The 23,560-nt window shown below is 35.0% G+C and overlaps 1 pseudogene; it reads right to left on the minus strand.

Moving 5' to 3' along the window:
- LOC121030074 (heterogeneous nuclear ribonucleoprotein A1-like) overlaps nt 1-21,059 on the minus strand; it is a 59,791-nt pseudogene extending 38,732 nt beyond the window's left edge.
- Between the last annotated feature and the right edge of the window lie 2,501 nt (nt 21,060-23,560).

Consider the following 23,560-nt stretch of genomic DNA (forward strand, 5'->3'; position numbering starts at 1 on the left):
ATAAAAGATGTGAGACAGATACCATATGTTTTCACTCTTATGTGGATCCTGAGAAACTTAACAGAAGACCATGGGGGAGAGGAAGGAAAAAAAAAAAAAGGTTAGAGAGGGAGGGAGCCAAAATATAAGAGACTCTTAAAAACTGAGAAAACACTGAGGGTTGATGGAGGGTGGGAGGGAGGGGAAGGTGGGTGATGGGTATTGAGGAGGGCACCTGTTGGGATGAGCACTGGGTGTTGTATGGAAACAATTTGACAATAAATTTCATATAAAATAAAATAAAATAATATAATATAAAATAATAAACTAAAATAAAATAAATAAAATAAAATAATAAAATAAAATAAAATAAAATAAAATAAAATAAAATAAAATAAATAAAATAAAAGTGTAGGGGTGCCTGGGTGGTTCAGTAGTTTAAGCGTCAGACTTTGGCTCAGATCAAGATCTCACAGTTTCTGGGTTTGAGCCCCATGTCGAGCTCTGTGCTGACAGCTCAGAGCCTGGAGCCTGCTTAGGGTTCTGTGTCTCCCTCTCTCTGCCCCTCCCCCACTCACACTCTGTCACTCTCTCTGTCTCTCTGTCTCTCTCAAGAAAATAAATAAGCATTAAAAAGTAATAAAATAAAAGATGTGTACAACTGAAATAGGAAAAGGAGGATAGTTTAACTCTGGATGTTAAACCCACACTACACACAGTCTTTTTTTTTTTTTTTTTCAACGTTTATTTATTTTTGGGACAGAGAGAGACAGAGCATGAACGGGGGAGGGGCAGAGAGAGAGGGAGACACAGAATCGGAAACAGGCTCCAGGCTCCGAGCCATCAGCCCAAAGCCCGACGCGGGGCTCGAACTCACGGACCGCGAGATCGTGACCTGGCTGAAGTCGGACGCCCAACCGACTGCGCCACCCAGGCGCCCCCCCACAGTCTTAATAATATACATACAACATGTATATTTGTGTATGTCTGTGTGTGTGTGTGTGTGTGTGTGTGTGTGTGTGTGTGTGTGAGTGTTTACATTTGGATTTTAATTTTGAAAGTAAACTTGCAGGTAGACTAAATGAATTGGGCAAATAGAAGTTAAAACAAGAGCCTTACTTTTCCCTGCTGAAAATGAAGGAAGAGACTTTCCTACTTTCCTTTTTCTTAGAGCACTTACTTCAAAAATATGTGATTGTATTCTTTCTTTGTATCTTTGAAATTTTTGTGGGGCGCCTGGGTGGCTCAGTCGGTTAAGCATCCGACTTCAGCCAGGTCACGATCTCGCGGTCTGTGAGTTCGAGCCCTGCGTCAGGCTCTGGGCTGATGGCTCAGAGCCTGGAGCCTGCTTCCGATTCTGTTGTCTCCCTCTCTCTCTGCCCCTCCCCCGTTCATGCTCTGTCTCTCTCTGTCTCAAAAATAAATAAACATTAAAAAAAAAAATTCCACACACACACAAAAAAGAAATTTTTGTAACTCTTTTTAAAAGCTAAATATGACTCTTCCCAGTTTTAAGAGATGTTTTTCTGAAGGACCTCGGAATTCTCTTTTTGAAATGTACTCATAAGGAACACAGCACCCCATCTCCAAGTTCCTGTGGAAGAATAGGAGCCTAGGTCTGCAGGGCCTTGCTCCAAGTTGCAAAATTACCTCTTGTCATAAACATAGGACAAGTTGGCTTTCCTTTGGATAAAGCCAATTAGCTAATGCAGATGGTCACTGCACTTATCAAGTGAACTTAGGATGAACTGCCTATGACAAATGGTGCTTCATGTCATTTTGCTTGAGGACTAGTTATTGTTTAACTTGAGAACATGTATGTGATGGCAACCCATATTGGCAACATGTATCGTATCTGCTTGGCTATGCAAAATGGTGAAAATTCTTTCTGTCTTTGCAATCGCTTAGCAGATTGACTATGATGCACATCACCTGCTGGTTTAATGCTTATTCAATAATAAACCTGTTTCCTTTCTCTTCTACCTTTGTGGGGAGATTTTCTGGGTTGAAAGGAGATCTTGTCTTGTTTTTAATTATATTATCCCAATAATCACCATCATTGAGTATATACTCTGCAATTAATTAAGAAATTTAAAAAAATCTCCAGTAGTCAAATTTCTAATTCTAACACTTATTGTGAACATTAAGAATGAAACAAAATTTAATCATGACTTATTTCCTATAATACCACAGGGCATTGATGTAGGAGGCACTTGTTAAAAAGCCATCTGTCTTTATTGAAATCCAACTTGTAAAAACTTCTAGCCTATAAAAATTACAAATAGTACTGTTTTTTTTTTCCTAAAAGTAGGTCGAGTAATATTTCAAAAAATTTTAATTACATTCTGTTAACAGAAACTATGTTTTCCTTTCACAATCAGTGTATATGGCAGGAAAACAACTTGGGACTAAAGCTGATGTGTCACTTTTTTATTCCCCATCTCCAATCAGAATGACCATAAAGTAGTAAGAGGCTACTCTCTCTAATGCAGCAGAATTGTAGGCTGATGCTTATATGATTATAACTGTGTTTATCTTTCTGGGTACAACCCTCATAAAAGAAGGATATTATTCCCTATCACTGTAAGTAGGAATCTGGAGAGAAGGAGAATGAAAGAACAGACATGAATATTCCATTATATGATTAAAAGTAGACTTTGGTGTTCAGCTTTCTCCAGAGGATGACCATAACAATTAGCAAATTTTTTAAAAGACTGGTTTTAACTGGTTTTAACTGGTTGCCCAAATCCATCACAATGTATTTTGGTTGCTTAAACTAAGGATATTCTTTCATATACAAAAGCAATATATAAGATATCAAATTATAATTTAAAATATTTGAACTTGTTATCATTCTCCCTGTTATTTCCCTTGTTCAAATTATTTTTAAATTATTTAGTTTATTTCTAATGATTTCAATCTCTGGGTAATGAAAATAGCAAAAGCACAGATACAAGGAGCACATGTGAATGAATTATATGGCTTTTGTTATTGAATGTTAAAACTAGTCTGTCTTCAGGTAAAATAGCAAAAAATAAAAAAAAAGAAGGAAGTAAAAATGTATTGTGGTAAACAATTATTTTTAATTTACACAAATATACAATTAAATTTCATGAAAAAGTATACTTATACACAAGAATCTGAGACACTAATTTGTTTTCTAATAAATTTTCTATCATCTAATTGTGTGACTCGTGTAATTGTGTGACTAGTGTAATTGTGTCTGTAACTGTGTACTGAAAAAATCCCAAAACTCTTAAGATAACATCTTCTGAAAAGAGAAGCTGTTTATATCAAATAATCTCTACTCCTATGCAATCAGACAATATATAAAAAATCAGAATCTTCACATTTCTATTATCTTTGACACAGAAAGTTCTCTAAAATATATCTGAACACTACTTATGTTGCTATTTTACCTTCAAGCAGTTGTATCAATTCAGAATAAAATGCTATTTCTGAAACATCTACATGGGAACAGTGGTAGAACTTAGGTGCCAAATTGTTGCACTATTTCTAGCAATGGAGTAAAATGAATGGCTTCCATATATTTTATGATTCTTTTTTTCTTTAGCTTTGTCTAAGATTAACTTTACACAAATAAAAGTTGGGATCAGACTTTATAAAGGTAAATCAGTATAAATAAGATTTAATGTTAAATGTTAGGAGAGATTTAATTAAATAAATGAAGATTAAATGTAAAATAGCAAGGAAGTTTTGGGTTTTTTTTCCATTTAAAAGCCCATCTGTCATTCCTGTTGCCAACACTAAAATATATCACAAAAAAAGATTAAAAGTCCAGCATCTTATTTTTTTTTTTATTTAAAAAAAAATTTTTTTAATGTTTATTCATTTTAGAGAGACAGAGCACAAGCAGGGGTGGGGCAGAGAGAGGGGAAGGACACAGAATCTGAAGCAGGCACCAGGCTCTGAGCTGTCAGCACAGAGTCCAACAGCATCTTATTTTTAAAATATAAATTATCAGGGCACCTGTGTGGCTAAGTCAGTTGAGCATCTGACATAGGGTCAGGTCATTATCTTAAGTTTGTGGGTTTTAGCCCTGCATCAGGCTCTGTGCTGACAGCTCAAAGCCTGGGGCCTGCTTTGGATTCAGTGTCTCCCTCTCTCTGCCCCTCCCCAACTCATGTTCTGTGTCTCTCTCTCAAAAATAAACAAACATTAAAATAATTAAAATATAAATTATCTTATGTTCTAAATACCAGAAAATTTTAGTAATCACAAAACTGCAAAACTTGTTAAAAGGTTCTGATGATTTAATAGAAGACACAACCATGAAATAACATTGTTTTTTTTGTTTTTTATTTTCATTCTTCAACAATTAATTTCACTATTACTTTTATGTTACTCACACATATATACATATATGCATACTTTTTTTGATATACTAATGAATACATTTGTGGTGAAATTAATACATCCTCTACATTCAACTAGTACGATAGATACTAAGCTAGCAATTTTATTTAAAAAATAAATCTTATAAAATTAATATTGAGACCCAAATGTGCATGGATCTTTTAGTTCTTTTATGAATTATAGTTCCCAATTTTCCCCTACCTCTCTGAGACTCAAATCCTTTGCTTTAAAAATGATGTATGCTAAATAATTTTATAAATATCAAAATTTTAACTTCTGTCTCAGAGGGATTCTGTTTACCAAATATCTCCTCATTATATAGCAATGCATTCATCATTCATTCATTCATTTAACGTTTATTGAGAGCCTACTATGTGTCAGGTATTCTTCTAGATGCTTATAATGTATCAGTAAACAAGGGAGACAAAGATGCCTACCTTCATGGAGCTGCTTTCCAGTGAGAGCACACCAAAGATATGCAATGTATATAATTAATAAATAAGCACCACGGAAGAATGTTAGAAGATGAAAACAGTTAAGGGGGAAAAAAAAACAAGAAGAGCAATATCAGTGGAGGTTGGGATAAGAGTACTTGCAATTTTAAATAGATGATCAGGTGAGCTCCTATTGATACAACATTTAAGCCAAAACTTGAAGGAGGTGGGTAATTAGCTACATAAATAATTAAAGAAAGAATATTCCAGGCAGAGGACCTAATATTACAAGCAAAAAAAGATCACTCTTTGTGTTGCATGGGTAATATGTTATAGGAAAATAAGAGTGGAAACTGGTATAAAGCAGTGTCACTATGCAGCTAGGTGGAACAGGAGAGCTGAAAGAGACCTTCCACGCCTTACCTAAGTTCAGTTGAGTAGGACTTGATAACTTTTGTGTGCAATCCACACATCTTTTATATATAATAAAAGTGTGTGGACACACATAGTCTGAGTCCTGCTAAAAGAGTGGATTTTTTTTAATCCTATTTTGCCCTCAAATAAGCCTGTGATGAACTGAATCCATTAAAGCAACAAAAATCTTGTTCCCAGTTTAAAATACAGACTAGCCTGACAGAAGAGGCATGTCTTTCACTGAATTATTGGTCTCAATAGCCTATATAGTCCCTTTTCACACAATTGCTAATGTTTAGTTAAAAAATAAAAGCTGCAAGACATAGAAGAGGCAAAAAAAAAAATTGACACTGTTAAGAGATTAAAATACTCAAAAAGATCAGACTGAGAGAGCTCACATATGTTAGAATAATCAGACAGGGATTTTCTTTTAAGTGTGAAAAATCTGCCAAAGGATATAATGGAAAAGGCATGAAAAATGTATGAACAAATGGAAAATTGCAGGAAAAGAGATAGAAAAATTAAAAGGAGCCCAATAGAAGTAGAAATGTTGCAGTAACAGAAATGAAGATATTTTGATGGTTTTATCAGAAGACTGGAAAGAATAGAGAAAATGAAAAATAAAAAAAAATTGAAGAGGAGAGGAGAGAAGAAAAGAGAAGGAGAGAAGAAAGAAAGAAAGAAAGAAAGAAAGAAAGAAAGAAAAGAAAAGAGAGAGGAAGGAGGAAGGGAGGGAAGAAGGAAAAGAAAAAAAAGCCTGAGATCTGTGAATCAAGATCAAATGTGAAACATATAACTGGAGAAGAGAGGACAAAAAGAAAGCATAAGGGAGAAACAATAGGGCAGCATAAAAATTTGAAGAGAGAACATTTTCCCAATAGTTGAGTAAATTCCTTTATTTTATACACATTTTTTTTTTCTTTTCATTTTGAGAGAGACAGAGATCACAAGCTGGGGATAGGGGCAGAGGGAGGGAGAGAAAGAGAGAGAGAGAGAGAGAGAGAGAGAGAGAGAGAGAGAGAGAATATCATAAGCAGGCTCCAAGCTCAGCATGAAGTCTGACATGAGGTTTAATTCCATGACCCTAGGATCATGACCTCAGCTGAAATCAAGAGCTAAACCAACTGAGCCACCCAGCTTCCCCAGAGTAAGTTCCTTTCACCCCGTCTTTCACACACATAAGAACTATAAACTCTGGATAAAAATACAATCAATCAATATTTGTTTTTCATATGCTACTCAAGGCTTTACTAATCTAGGGGCATGAAAGTGGAGTCTATGTTTTTCTATCTGGATTTCAACTACATTTATTGAAATGTGTGTATTTTGCCAATTGTTCTGTAGTGCCATTTTACTATAAATAATATGTTTATATTCATGAATCTCTTTAAAGATTTTCAATTTGGTTTGATTACTTGTCTGCTTTGTATATTTTTGTGCCACTACTGCACTGTTTTAAATATTGCATTTATATTGTATTTATCTCTATATTTCCATACAATTATATAAGCAATTCAATGTTATCAATTCTAACCAAAAAAAAAAAAAAAAAAAAAAAGAAAGAAAGAAAAGGTAGAATTTTCATTTGGACTGCATTGCATCTAACGATCCATATGAAGGAGAATTATCATCTCTATAACAGTGAGTTGTAATTCTGAGAAGGTTAAAAAAAAAGAGAAAGGCAGATGGAATTACTGGGATGGAAGAATAGTAATTGTGTAAAAAAAAGGAAGAGATGTTTAAATTTGAGATCACAGATTTGGAACAACTATCAGTGAAGACACATCCTGGATATGACTGTTGGAGTGAATGGATAGGTGGAATTTAGGTAAAGGTAGTTAAAATTCAGGACTACCAAAAAAGAGAGGCAGAGGGTGAGAGAATTTGAACAAATTCTGAATGGATTATATATTGAGAATACTTTCACCAAGAAAAATAGAAAATAGAAGACCTGGTTTGGAAGCACCTGAGCTAATTTCAAAGTCTTCGGTAGATGAGAGGCTATGAATGGGAGATTCATTGTTTGTAGTTACAAGAAGTGTTGTAACATGAATGGAGCTGGTGTCAAAGCAAAATGATGTTTCACAGAAGGGCAAAGGGGTATTTGAATATAAGAAGGACAGTGAGTATCAGCTGTATAGGAGTGTGGGAAAGAAAGTGATAATTCCTTTAAAACTTCATTTTTTGTTCAGTAAGGCAAAAAGATTAAAGGACTGTTCAGGTAAACGTTTGAAGAGGTAGAAAGTATATGTACCATGAAATAAAGGACACAGTGAAAAGTTTTGTCAGAGGGCAGACTAGTGTGAGAATAGCTCAGAAGACCAAAAGCAGTTGTTAATGAGAGTATGAGACAAGTGTTAACTTTAAACAGAGTCAAGAGCTATTTCATTTAAGTAAAAAACAAAAAACAAAACAAAACAAAAAAAACAAAAAAACAAAAAAGAAAGAAAGAAACAAACAAAAGTTTAGTTGGGAAGAGCAGAGGAATTAAAATCAGGACAAGCAAGCTATGGTGAATCACAGGCCAGTCTGAAGAGACAAAAGAACCGTTTTATTAGGGGGAAAATGGGGAGGGTTATTCTAAACAAAGTTTATTGAAGAAGAACAAAAGTTTGATGCTATGAAAATTTCTCATTGCCTTCAGGCTGTGGTTAGTATGTTGTTGGGACAGGGAAGGATCTCCCTTCCTTAAAGGCAGGAGATAAATTCCCATGTGAAAAGTATCCACCTTGAAGAAAGTATCCACCCTTCCGTTTTTCCTGCTGGTTATGTGAGCTGCAATGAGTAAGAACTTTCCCTTTGGGGCTTACCAACTCCATTTTAAATGAGGTTTCCTTTGTTTGTTTGTTTTCACATAAGAGTATGAAACTCGGGTTTGAGAACAAGGTTACCAGGAAAGGGAGAGAGACATCTTGGTTTGAGTTGGCATAAACTCTGGGGCATGCTGAACGTCTCAGCTACCCTAAGGATTCTGTGTTGTCTAGGATTCATTTGTTCTGCGAAAACTCTACTTTCAGTGAACAGATCAAACACTAGCCTCCCAGGAATAATAGTGAATTAAAGCCGTTGTGCTTGAACTTGAAACCTGAAGCAATTTGTGCTTAACTTGATGTTATAAGCCTTTCAATGTTAAATTTTTAGAGGAAGATCGTTGTATATATACATTAACCTAAAGGTGAAATAATTAACAAAAATATACTTCTATTTATAAAAAATGTACTTGAGTCTTATGAGTATCAAACTGAAAACCTAGATTTTGAGATGAGGTTTCACATGAGGTAAAACAATATATTCAAACGTGTATCGCTCATCATAATTGAAGTTTTTTTTTTTTAAAGTGTTGTTTCAACAAGTGCTGGGCTGTTAACAGCTCTTAGTTGAACTAACAATTCTGACTGCTTACCAACTTGACGGTGTTGAAGCTCAAACTAAAAATAAAGTAGTGTATTATTTTACAAATTAAAAAAATTAGAAAAATAAAAGACACAAGGATGATCTAGAGATAGAAAAGTATATTATGTTATATTTTGACTCAGGCTTTTCTTAAACAATAGAATAGTTAAACGACGGTGATCTAGGAAATAGAATATAGCAAGGAGGCAACAAGAGATAAAGATGAATGAAAGGAAGTGTAAAGTAAATTTTTTAAATGGTGGAAATAGCTATTGAAATGAGCAGATTTCATAAAAGGAAAGAAAAATAAGAAGACAAAAGAATTGCTGATTTGGGTAAAAGCTTGTTTTAAATACAGTGAGTCATTAAACTGAATCTGTAAAAGAAGATTATACTGGAGAGGTGATAATTAAAAATAGGCTGTTCCTTTTTTCCCCTATTAATTCAGATACCAGCATTGTCCTCATTTGCAAGTTTATGAATTTCTAGTCACTTAACCTAAATTCTGCCTAGTTCCATCTTTAGTTATTTTGTCAAAAACTTCTGGTTCACTGAGACTTCAAAGTAAATATGTGTATACACACCCACCCACCCATGCTACGTCACACATACAGCATATGCATGTTTAACGAGTTCTAAAATTTTGTTAATTAGTTTCAAACCACCATATTTGAGGTATAGAAATAGAACATATGATTAAAATAGGCAGTTTTTTTTTCATTTACTTTATAAAGTAGAAGTGTGGTTACCTAAATTTCAGAAGACTTGTATTATAAGATCATTCTACTCATACAAGTTTAACCACATGCTTGAAAAGGAGAGAATATGAAAGATGGGCAAACAGATTGATTTAAACACTGTGTGAGATGCCACTTAGTATTTAACTCAATAAATTCATGTTCTAGATAGAATTTGATCTCTATTGGTCTAGTTGCTTTGTTCCTCTAATACTACCCCACTTTGAAGACTCTGGTGTCTAAATATGTCTAATTTTAATAAGAGATTCTTAAATGCAAGGCAACTACATCTGGTGCTCAAAGAAACAGGGACATAACAGGATGATGTTGATCATGTGCTAACCTATTACCTACTTCAAATGTGGGTGCGTGGTCCAAAGCAGAAATAAAGCAAATGTTTACTTCATGTTCTTTCTTCTTTTCTTTGTGCAATTAAAGTATTAAATATTCACGAAGAAAACATATTCAAACACTGTCAACTCATTATAATACATTATTACCATGATGATAACATATGACGCTTTTAATGTATATTCCAGAAATTCTGAGGGCCCAGGGAGTAGCCTCTAGTCACCCCAAGGAAAAAAACAGAAGAGGAGACATGACTCTCATTTTCCTATATGCCTGCTTCAACCAGAATACTTCTTTCATCTTTCTTCATATATTTCATTTACAATTTTGTTTTTAAAAAGGATATTTCTACATAACAAAATAAAAATGAATGAAAAAATAGAAGACTGTTTTTCGTGAATTCAGGTCCAGACTTCCTAAACGTTTCCTTTCTTTTTTTTTTTCAACTTAGAAGCAAATAAACAAGTGATTTTGTTACTTTCTATATGTAACTTCAATTTTGCCTGTTTGTAAGTGATATGAAAATAACATTTTCTGTATTCTCTTTACTTATTTTTTTCAGATGTTTAATTAGCTGGATGTTTTATCCACATGTACATGGAAAACTTCTGTACCATCAGTGTCTGCCCCTATGTTCCCCACACCATCATAAAATAGCTACTTGCCCTTACCTAAATTCTGTCCTCATCCTTTATTTCCGTGGTCCAGCCTGTTCAGTTTCACAAAATCAAAGACCTCTAGGATGATAATTTCATTTTTCCCAGGATCTCTGCCTCTTTCCTGGTTTTTGCATCCTTTTACAAATTCATGGAACCTTTGCCTTTGTCTTTGTAATATATCCCAAACATACTCCAATCTTAGTAGTTTTTCCCTTACCTCATTGCCTAATCCCTAAATTTGTCATACTGCTAAGTATTCCACTCTTTGTTGAGTGGGGATACTAATGGTGAGTTTTATTACTTCAAACTCACCTTGAAAAGCTGACTAGGTTTCTACATCATACACCTACCTACAGTCATCTTGCTAGTCATCATGATACTGATCATATGCCTCCTAATCTACTCTCTGCTGCTGCTGGAGCCTCCAGATTATCCTTCTGCAGGTGCAAATGCTTTTTTTCTCTCTGCTTTTTTTTTTTTTTTGAATGTTTCATTTTTCCATGCCCTATTATAATTTTGTAGTCTCATTGTTTTACTTTCAGTGACCCCTAGCACCCATCTGAAATCCTGGTCTTAACATTTCCCCAAATTTGAAACATCCAGGAATTTCATGTGCTTGCCTATTACTCATTGTTAAGGCTAACTTTACTCTTATTGTCACTCTCTGCCGGTCAATGTCCTTGCCAACTGTGGATCCTAATATTTTCTACTTTTAAGTACACATAACAAGTGTGAGTTCAATAATAAGAGACCATACTCCCTCAGCAATCTGGATAACCTACTTTGAAAATATAGAGAGAGAATGTTACTCTAACTTTAACTGTTACTACCCAGACCTACTCTGCCATTTCTCTTTTTACCTGGGTTAACATAATAGCCTCTGAAGTGGAAAAACTCAGTTTTCCTTTCTGTATAGGAAGCAAGAAAAACAAATCAGTTCTTTTCTACTGTGTTTCTTTATCCTGTGAGTCTTCCTTTACCCTCACACAGGACACTTTACTTCTGACATTTCTGGTCACCAAATGTGTGTGGATTTTTTCCCACAACAATAAGCAGGTCTCAGGCACCAGACAAACATCCTACAATATCTCAGTACAGACACTGCCCAGATATGGTATCAGATCCCACCAGTAAGGACTCAGCGCCTCAAGGCTCTTCCCAACTGTTGCTAGACCAAAGTAGGTCTGCTTTTTAGAGAGTTATAGACAGAGACTGTACCAAGTGGAGTTGCTTCACAAAGTCATCTTTATTTGCAGCAAATAAGGAGATCACAGGGAATAGGTTTCAAAGCTCTGACTTCCCAACAGCGATAAGCAGGCTCCTTTTTTGGGGGCCTAAGAGGGACATTCACAGGGTTTTTTAACATTATAAGGAAACTGAAGTAACGGTCTTGAACTTTCTGATTCATCTGTGCAGGTGTTGGGTCCTCAAATGTTTATTTTCCTGTTCCAGCAATTTGTTAGTTTCTAAAAAATAAAACTGACAGGCAGAATCTTCTAGATGTTCCCTGAGTTCAGGAGTCATTTCTGAGCCCAGGGGGTCAAGGGGTCTCATTGTTGACATCTCCACCCCTACTTTGGATCCAGTTGCAAACCTAGGTTATCACCAGTACTTCTATCTAACTCTTTCCTCAAGTTTGATTACTTTGCTGGAGTAGCTCACAGAACTCAGGGGAATATTTACTTACATTTACCAATTTATTAAAGAATATGATAAAAGATACAAATGAACAGCCAGATAAAGTGATACATAGGTTGAACTCTGGAAGGGTCCAAGTGCAGGAGCCTCGAACCCTATGGAGTTGTGGTGTGAGTGTGTTTGCCCACCTGGAGTCCCTCACTATTGGGATTTTATGGAGGCTTCCTCATATAGGCATGATCAATTAACTCCATTTCCAGCCCCTCTTCCCTTTCTGGAGAATAGAGGGGTGGAGTTGAAAATTCCAGGCTTCTAATCATGGTTTAGTCTCTCTGGTGATTATCCAGCAGCCCATCCAGAGTCACCTCATTAAAACAAAAGATGCTTCTATCACTCTTCCCACTTAGGAAATTACACGTGTTTTGGGAACTCTGTATGGAGAATCAGGGTCAAAGACCTATATATATTCTATTTCTCACACCCCTTACCTGGTCTTCCTGCTTCTGCTTTTGCCACACAGTTTCTTACAGAACAAATTCCAGAGACCCCGGTGTAAGCCAGATTACGTCATTCCTCTGTGCAGAACCCTTCAATGTCTTCCCATCTCACTCAAAGGAAAAGTCCAAGATCGCTAATGTGATTTATGATCTGGATCCATTACCTCTCTTACCTTACCTCTCCTGGTCTCCACATTGTACCACTTCAGCCATACTGTCTTCTACTAATTCCCAAAACTGCCAGTCATTCTTTTCAGTATGTCCCTTGAGTGGGAAAAGGGTAGCATCTTTTCACATTCTTTAAAGTGCATCTTATTAAAAGAAAAAAAGATGCACCTTATAAATAATTACATGGCTAAGTTGACTCAATTTTTCTATACGTGATTCATCCACTTTTACTGTTATGTGAGAAAACTAAAAATCATTCCTATTTAAAAATGGCAACACCATATGAACTTTTGACTTTGTTTCCTCCTATCAGCTGACAGGTATTTGGAGGATTAAAATTAATTGTAAAATATGCATTAGCAAAGTGTAATTAAAGTGGTAAACCTGTTTCTGAAGAAAAAAAGGCACAAAATCTGTTTCATGGACAGAAATTATTTTTATATTACCTGTTGTCAGACTACTTCCAATCACTTATTGCAACTGAAGTAAGATGAGAATGAATTGCACATATAATTATTTAAATGGTCCATTTTATTCTTTCCATATGGATAAAATTAGTATTAAGTTGCTATAACTATTTAGTAACTGATTATGTTAACATTCATAGATAAGACCTTCATTTTCCATTTTCTGTGTTACTCAGGAAGTAAGTGAACATAGAGAGGACACGTGCTTTGTGGGAAATCTTTATAACTCTTTTGAGAAAATGATGATTCTCTTCCATTATAAATGAAGAGAATTACTTTTGTCAAAATGAAAAATCCTTTGCCTGTTTTCTACAGGGGCTTTCAATGTCACTACATGTATAGAATTATCCACTCATAAAATAGCAGGAAATTTATCTCATCAGAAGGTTATTACATGGTAATAATTTTGTTTAAAAAGTGTTCGTATGTTATCGTGAATTGCTTTCAATAAGATTTTTAAAATATATTTAGAAATTCGTATTAAGATGTAAGATTATTGTTTCATGAAACACTTTTCCACCTAATATTTCTGTCCTACTGCTCCATGTAGATAATGAAGAGTTTCAGAGGGCAGAAAAAAAAATGTTATAGATGCAGTGTTATCTAAGTGCCCAAGAAAAAATGTATTCCGACTAGCAATGAAAACTTTTTTCGGTGGCATTTTTGTTCTTCTTGTGACACATCACATACTACGTTGAATTATATATCTGGAACTGATTCTTTTCACATAATAACCTATCCACATTATAAGTCAGTGTTTGCTAGTGACGGAATATTCATTCCACTATATAAATATGCCCTTACTTTTTTGAAACCCTTTATCAGTGGAAGGACAATTAGTCCTTCTATATTTTGTTATACAAAGAATTCTGTACTGAACACTTGTTTATACATAAACTTTCACAATATTTTGTAGTTACAGTTTTAGACTCAGCATTGCAAATCAGGGATGACACAGATATGACTAAATCACCTTCCAAAAGGATATTACCATATATATTCCCATGAGCAATGAGCAATGAATGGTATAAGTCCATTTCTCTAGTACTTTATCCAGGTTTTATCTTTTATGGATTGTCCTCGGTGTACATGTCTTCTTATATTTTTCTTTGTCAATTTGTTCATCTTTTGTTAATTATCCCTTAAGAATTAATTATCAGTTTTCAAAAATGTGTTATTATATATGTGAATACTTTTTTGTTATATGTGTTGCAAATATTTAATTCTGGTCAGTCACTGTTTTAAAAATGTGTTATGGTATCTTGAATCTTACATTTTTATAATGTGTTATACCTTATAGATGTATTAGTTTATCCAATCCTGTGTAATATATTGCCTCAAAACTTAGTGGCTTAAAACAAATCAACAAAAAGAGTAATATTCTCTCAGTTTCTCTGGGTCAGGAGTCTGGACACAGTTCAGTTGGTCCACTGATCCAGGTTCTCATACAAGGCTCAAATCAAGGTGATGGCTAGGGCCACAGTTTTATCTTCAGGAAAAACTCAGAGAGGACCTACTTCTATACTCTTTTGCAAGGTTGTTAGCAAGATTCAGTTCTACCCACATTGTTGGATAGAAGACTTCCATTTTACACTGGCTGCTGACTAGAGGCCATCTATGACTTGGGGTTCTCTCCATGGGGCACCTCACTTGGTGATGGCTTCCCTTTGAGTGTGCAAGTGAGAAAGCAAGAGATGGTGGGCAAGGCAAAGCCAGAGTCTTTTTGTAACCTAATCTCAAAGGTGACATGACATTATTTTTGTCATTACTATTCCTTTGAAGCAAGTCACTAGGGCCAGCTCACACTGCTAGAGAAGAGATTATACACACTGCTAGAGAAGGGAATGAATATCAGGAGGCAAGGATCTCCCTGAGAGGCATCAGAAGTTGTGTAACACAGATGTTTAAAATTTTAGGTAAGCAAATTTGTCTGAATTTCCCTTTATTATTTATAGCTTTGACAGAAAAATGTTTGCAGTTTACCGACAATTCCTTTACTAGGCAAGAATATTGTTTGGATTGTAACAAAGACTCACTAATATTTGTTGAATATATGCGTGAATAAGTAGATATAGCACTAAAATATTGAATACATCCTAAAAATATTGCTTTAGTGTCCTATCCAATAGAATGAAAAGATAGCCATAATTTCCACTCCTCCCTAGGTCCATGGCACTTGTAATGTGATTTCATAGATCTTTCCATCAGGAGGTGGGTGTTCTCCCTCCGCACCCAGAATCTGAGTTAGTTTCATGATTTGCTTTTGGAAACAGAAAGTGGCATCGATGACAGTGTGTTAGCTCGCAGTTAGGGTAGAAAAAGGCTTTTATGATTCTACTCTGTCTCTTTGAACTCTACTACTACCATGTGACCAAGCCTGAGCCAACTTGCTGGAAAATTAAAACTCATGTGGATAAGACACAAACTGTCCAATTTTAGGAATCCACCACCAACCAGAGCAGCAGCCACCTGATTATCAGAAAGTGATTAAAACACAAAACTGTGTCCATCCAACAACATAAGGACCACTAGCTGAACCTGAACTACAATGTTGCACCATGGAATCATGAGCCAAATAAATGTTATTTGGAGGTGGTTTATCAAAAAGCAAAATCTAAACAATATATTCTCATGAATACTTTTTAATTTCTTTTTATTGTTACTTGGTAAAATTCACCACTGAAGGCATCTAGTCCTGGACTTCAGGTTGTTGGGAAGTGTTTGATTACTGATTCAATCTCCTTACTAGTAATCAGTCTGTGCAGATTTTCTATTTCATCACGATTTAATCTTGGTGGGCTGTATGTTTCTAAGTATTTATCCATTTCTTCTAGGTTGTCCAATTTGTGGGCATATAATTGTTCATAGTAGTCTTTTATGATCCTATGTATTTCTATAGCATCACTCGTAATGTCCTCCCTTTTATTTCTAATTCAATTTATATACATAACATTTCTTGATACATAAACATTTCACAGAGTGTTTAAAAAAAAAATTCTGCCTTGTTGTTTCGCTTTTATATGTTGCTTGTAAACAGTGTGAGGCTAGGCTAATTATCTTATCTTTGTAAGTTATTTGATTTGATTTTTTTCTGGAAACTTTGAGGATTTAATCTTTGTCTTTGATATTTAATAGGTTTACTAGAATATCTCTGGGAGTTGATTATTCTCAGATAACATTTTCAGTCAACTAGTAAGATCTTCAGACACTCTAATAAGTTGTATTTCTTTCTCTATCTTCCATGTTCACTAGTTTCTGACTCTTTACTTCTTTATGTCATTTTTATTCTCTTGGTTGTTTTCCTGTTTTTTACAATATTCTTTATTAAATTTTTATTTGGATTTATTCTGTTTTGGGAAAGTTATAATAGAATATTTATGAGATAAGTTTGCATTTCTTCCATTTCTTTCTCCTTTTTGTCCATTTCTAAGTTTTACTTTTAATTTCTGATTAGTTTTTTTTTGTATCTCAAATGCTTTTTCACTATAGTAATTTTTTAAAGTATTAATATAGTTTTCCTTAGTTTCATGAACCCCTTATGTTTTTTATATCTTTTATAGGATCAGTTTCCTTTAATTGACATGTAAGCAACTTTGTTTCATGATTTCCTGTATTAGTTTACTAAGGACTTTAGTTTTTTTCTGGGTTTTTTTGATTTTATGATATTGTGGCATTTTATGTTATTTTCTTGTTTAACCTTGTCCAAATATATCCCTTTTATACACAATTTTGCAGCCTCAGCATTCTGTCCTCAAACAATGCTTATGGTGTGATTTTCTATAAAATTTCCATAGATGTGAGGTTATTTTTTATCAGTTGAGGAGGAAATTTTGAGGAAGTATTTACTATGATAACAACATTATCTGTAGTTCCTCAGAATTCCTACCACAGATATTTTACATTTATTTTTGGTTCTTGATTTGTCTTGTTTATTCTTATAATCAGCATTCTTAAGTTGTAAAAGTTAAGTTCCTTTATGTTTATGATTTAAGGCATTCTTTAAACTCTTGATAATTTAAGGAAGAACAGGATGTAGTTCTAAACTACTACACCTTCAGGAAACACCAACAACTTCACTAGCTATAAACGTCTAAAAGTTTAGGGATTCATGGGTAGCTCAGTCGTTGATCATCCAACTTTGGCTCAGGTCATAGTCTTGCAGTTTGTGGGTTCAGGCCCAGTGTTGTGCTCTGTGCTAATAGCTCAGTGAACTGGAACCTGCTTCCAATGCTATGTCTCTCTCTGTCCCTCTTCCACTCATGCTCTCTGTCTCTCTCAAAATAAGTAAATAAACATTTTTTTAAAAAAATTTAAGTTTGATAATTGTTTCTGGAGACATTTTACTAAAGGTTTAGAAGGTAAAGGAATATTGCTGTCTTTGTTGCAAATAAAAGCAAATTATTTCTCTTAAAAATATTAACAGGGGCATGTGGGTGGCTCAGTGAGTTAAGCCTCCAACTCTTGGTTTCAGCTCAGGTCATGATCTCATGGTTTGTGAGATCAAGCCCCACATAAGCCTCTGCACTGACAGCACAGAGCCTGCATAAGATTCTCTCCTTCCCCCTCTCTCTCCCTCACTCTCTCCCTCTCCAACCTTCTCTCTCTCTCTCTCTCTCTCTCTCTCTCTCTCTCTCTCTCTCTTGCTACCCCTCCTGAGCATGTGTGTTGTCTCTCTTATCACTCAAAATAAATAAATAAACCTTAAAAAAGTCAGAAGGGGCACCTGGGTGGCTCAGTTTGTGAGGCATCCGACTTCAGCTCAGGTCATCATCTCATGGTTTGTGAGTTCCAGCCCTGCATTGGGCTCTGTGCTGACAGCTCAGAGCCTGGAACTAGCTTCAGGTTCTGTGTCTCCAACTCTCTCTGTCCCTCCCCAACTCAGGTTCTGTCTCTCTCTCAAAAATAAACAAATATTAAAAAATTTAAAAAATACAAAAACAACAATATTAAGTTCACATATGAAAATTTTCAAAATCATCAGTCTAAGAATAGTCTTGTGAAATATCTCATAATCTGATTCCCAGGCTAAGCTACCACCATATAATGTCTTTAATATACAAGTTAAAACTCATGTTGAAACCCTTAAATTCCAAATGTACTTTCACATATTTTACCTAAAATACCACTGTAAAAAGACAGTTAAAGATATACAGTAGAATGTGAGGAGGGGATTCCCCAAACCTACATTTAAATAAAAATATTTAGCTCTACTGTAAGACTTTGTGCCAGAAAAGGGTAAAATAATGCAGCAGGTGGTGTTTTACTTTCTTTAAAAGCAAAGTACTTAATTTGTTGAAATAAGTCATGAACCCATAAGAAGTTAATGAAAAATTATAACAATTTCAAATGTGTAGATTGAATTGTAATCCCTTGATATTTTTTTTTAATTTTTTTTCAATGTTTATTTATTTTTGGGACAGAGAGAGACAGAGCATGAACGGGGGAGGGGCAGAGAGAGAGGGAGACACAGAATCGGAAACAAGCTCCAGGCCCTGAGCCATCAGCCCTGAGCCATCAGCCCAGAGCCTGACGCGGGGCTCGAACTCCCGGACCGCGAGATCGTGACCTGGCTGAAGTCGGACGCTTAACCGACTGCGCCACCCAGGCGCCCCTTGTAATCCCTTGATATTAAACCTTGGATCTCTGCTTTATCTTTTATTCTCAGGAATTGACATATTTGGGCACATTGTAAGTTCGCAACATATTTATTTATCAGATGATGGGGCCAATAATCACAATCTAAGGTCTAATAAATGCAAGCAAATCCAACTAGGGAGACTTAAGGGGCAGGTATTATTCAAATTGGATCATGAAAAATAGGTCGGAATTACAGAAAGAAAGGAACAGGAGGAACACACCTGGTATGAGAAATAATGTGACAATGGTAGAGAGAACTAGGTTGACATCAAAATCTTTCTACTCCTTCTCTATAGGACAGAACTGTAGCTGACCATACAGACACCCATATTGAAAGTACACTTTAGGTCCTTCTTTCAGGAAGGTGCAGTCACATTACTAACTTCTTGTCAATGAAATATAAACAGAAGTTCAATAAGTGACTCTCAGCATTAACCCACCATGGGTATGGGTTCCTCTATAGTCTTTTCTCTTCCAGTAACTTAGATGTTGGAAACTGTGATGTGACCATGAAGATGAAAACAAAAATCTTAGTAAATGATACAGGAACAACACTGAAGGAACTGCATCATTGAGTGACTTTGTAAAGATGTCCAGCCTATTCAGACTACTTACTTTGAGGCTGGTACATGTGAGAACTAGATTTTAGCATCTTTAAGCCACTGTGTTTTAGGGATCTCATGTTTACAATGCTTCAAACTCTTAACTAATGTTAACTAATCTTAAATAATATAGCGAACACAAGTATAAAAGGGAGGAAGCACCATAAAACTTTGTTGCTTTGATTGGATTAGTTGATTATAAGCTTGAAAAAAAGAATGTGATGGAGGGAAATGCATACAGATAGGTATATCATCACTTCTGAGAAGTATATTTACAAAAGAAGGATGAACAAGTATACTTTTCTAATTGTAGAAAAGTTACTTAAGAACAGTGGATTAAGATGTACAGATTCCTATATGTGGAGTATGTTACTATAAGGCTGAGGAGTCTGGAATTTCTCTCTTCAGACTTTGGTTCATAAACTTGCAAGCATAACTGAAGAAGGTAGAGTGTAGTTAGCAAATTAGAAACATATAATTCACTTTCACTTCCATAAATTAACAAACTTGACACATTTGTTCAAAAAATAACATTATCAGTCTGTTTTTCTTTGCTTTCTCTTCTTGGATACAGACACAAAGCAGGAAACATTTCACTTTATTCCTAATTTTTCTTAAGGAAAATAATGTAAATGTTACTATGAGTAATAATTGATATACACTATTATTGCTAAAAAGATAATAGCACAGCATATGCTCTATCCAAAGGAAGTGATTATCTATTAATACTCACTGACTCTGGCAATATACAAATCCAGCCTTAAGTTTCTCTATCTTCTGTCATTTGTTTGTTTGTTTGTTTGTTTGTTTTTCAAGGTAAGCCAGGATTCTGGCTTTTTAAACATAAAATTTCCTCATCTTAAATGTTGGTACAAAATTATAGCTTATAATGCTGGGCTAACCTTTACTGTGACAACTAAACTGACCATGTCTGTAGGCCACATTTGGTCGATAGTCTACCAGCCTATGCTTTTTGAGAACGTTCCAGCATGGGATAAATCATGAAAATGCCATCATTTGTATTTGAATTTGATTTTGATTTTATTTGAATTTGTGTTTGAATTGATACCTAGATGATTTGCAGTAAGCTGATATTATTTGTGGTGAAAGAAAAGAAAGGAAATAGTATTTTTGTGCTCAAAATTGTTATTATGTAAAACGCTTCACATAATTTACTTCAGTATGCTCACAAAAATCCTGCAGTTCAATATTTTCTTTGGTAAGTAAATTGAACATGAAGGAATTCAAATAATATAGCTTTGGTTTGAGTAACCCAAGAAGCAGAGGTTGAGTAAATATATTTGAGTGCAAATAGTTATTTTTGGAAGGTGATCTCGTGAAGCACTGGTAAGGAGGTGATACAGAGGAGGAAAGGAAAAGAAGTCAATATAGTCTGGGCTAATGAACATATTACCAGGGCAGGCTATAATATGCCTCGGAATTGGTACACCCTGCCCCTATCCTCCCAAAGGACAAGGAAGCTGGGTTATGTGTCCACCATACCTACCTGTCATTTGTTGAGGACTGTTTCTAAGAATGTTGATTGTCTGGCTCTTCTGACATGCCTCATGCTGCTGCTGGAGAACAAACCTGTGGCCAGAGATCATCCTCAGGGCCAGTGTTGCAGGTGCTGCAGAATAAAGCTGCAGGCATGGATAGATACCCTGAATGTTGAGGGGATGTGGAGTCCCAACCATATCCACCATACGACCAAATTTGCATAAGTGTTTAATGTAAGGATGGGAACCTAAACTGGCAAAGGAACAAATGAAAGAGATAAAGAAGAAATATTAAGATCATAGGTAAAAACTAGAACAATATGGCATTATAGAATTGAAGGGTGATTGGGATGAGAGATTTATAAAAATTAATAAAATCAAATAACATCAATTAGTGCATAAAATATACATTATATTCTCTGGGAAATTATCAAAAGTTCAAATATTCCATACCCACATGGAAATGTGAAACATAGACCAAATGATAATTTTTGTCTTCAGAGAACTTGAAATTACACAAAAGCATGGTCAATAGAAGACAGTATAGATTGTCCTACTCTTAGCTATGGGTTTTAACTTTTTAAGGTAATTTTATTTTCCTCCATAGAAAGTCAGGTCTATTTTTATTTGAAGTTTTTAGATACTTACTTAAGCTGGTATTCAGTGCAAACTGACCTGGCCTATCTATTACTTTGTCGTGGTGCACAAATCCGTAAGTTTTCTCTGACATCCCTTTTCAAATATTCAAATCTGCTCAGGTAATATTTCTTAATTAAGTCCACTGATTGGCTAACTCCTTGTTTTTTTTCTGCAAAATATTTCTGAAACTTTTGTTCTGTTTTATTTTTATTTTATTTTATTATTTTAGTTAGGGACTCCAGTTGAGAGAAGAAACAGTGTTCACATAGCTAGATATGTATTGATTCTATGATAATCATCGTAACAATCAAATATAAATAAAACTAATTTTTCCAAGTCAACTTCAGAAACACCAGAACCAATATAGCAGAGTTTGGTTATACGTTGCTAACTAGCACAGGAGGGAATAAATCTTGCCAAGCAGCAAAACAACAGTGCTATTTGCGCACTCCCTGGAGGGAACAGATGATACTGACATTGAGCACATGCAAGGTCACAATATGGAAAATAGGTTTAGTAAGTTCACTCCATAATAACTGAGATTTGCATGGTCTCACTGTTGCCCACACTTTTCTACTAAAAATTTAGGTAATGTATTATTTTTGTTGACTAGGTGATTTTTTTCAGTTTGTGGAGTCTCAAATTCTGTGTCCTTAAAAGCATCTTTCAATCAAAAAGCATAAAAGTTTGTCCCAAGTCTTGGTTACATGACCCATGAAAAAAGTAAAAGAACACTAGATCTGTCAGAGAGAGAGAGCTGTTGCTTAGTAGCACATAGTGGAGTGTCACTTTAGAAAAGAAAGATGTATTTATATGTGGAGGCAGATTTCCCAGAGAAGCAGTTTACACCATGCTCTGCAAAGTATTTATCTGGCAGTCAATAAATGACAGTGATGATGGTGATCTGTTAGACTTATAAGAGCACCTGGAGGAACTATCACGCCTGACTGATAAGCTGAGAAAAAAACAGTGAGAAATAGAATTGGGACCATGAGAGCTCCACTTGATAAACTGCCCAAAGCTCACAGTCCATGAGAAAAGAGTGAAGTTACTCTTGGGGATTGATTAATTGGAGATGGCAAATAATCCTGGAATTTGTCAATTTTTACCAGTCTGCTAATAGATACTGCCTAATAAGCACTACATTTTGCTTCTAAGTTATTTACCATTATTTAAGAAATGATAGGGGAAAAAAATCTTCCAAAGGTCAACTCATCTTAACATAAAATGTTACCAACATAAAATGACAAAACCCACTATGTATTAGGATACTACATAATAAGATATTTTCATAGTGATTATGATGAATGGAAAATAAAAACACAAAACTAAAAACTAAGATTTCTGGAAGAATGGAAAGTAATATGAAATTAAGATTGACAATTGACAATCTTTACATATCAGGATGGAAAGTATGACCTATTATTTTTTCTTATGGTTTGCTCTAAGGGATACCCATAGATAACTACCCTCCCTGGTGTGAGGCCTCATCAGTCTACAACTCTGTGCTACATTACATTCGGCGGGTTCAACGCAAGGAAAGAGGAAAACTCTCACAAAGCCAAATCATACAGAACTTCACCAGGGAAAAGAACGTGAAACAAGTTCAGGATAAGGCAAAGAGCTCAGGGAACACAGTTGAGAAGAGTTTCATCTATAAATAAAAGCAGCAGTACAATGTTGCCCCAATTTATATTTGAAGACACTGTTCTTTGATGATTGCCCTTACAAGCAGTGCCAAGGTTTGACTCCTGATAGATTTACAGAGCATTATTTTGCACTTGTTCTATTCTCTGTTTAATTCTGAATTTCAAGCTGCTCAATAACATAGAGGAGTTTATTGCCATGGCTACAGTGAGGTGTGACTGTTAAAATAGATCAGAATGTTTATTTTTCTAAGTATTCATTTTAAACACTTGTTTACAGTTTCTTTTCATTTTAAATTTGTTCATATAATACCATGCTGACTGTCCATTTCCCTTTGTTTTTAACCACTTACACCAAGCTGAGATTTAGCTAGTATAACTAAAATTGCCACATTCAAAATGGATGCTGTAAGTACTACCCTT

This window comes from Herpailurus yagouaroundi, unplaced genomic scaffold (genome assembly GCF_014898765.1).
Source record: "Herpailurus yagouaroundi ecotype Mexico unplaced genomic scaffold, PumYag 139, whole genome shotgun sequence".
In the NCBI taxonomy this organism is placed as follows: Eukaryota; Metazoa; Chordata; class Mammalia; order Carnivora; family Felidae; genus Herpailurus; species Herpailurus yagouaroundi.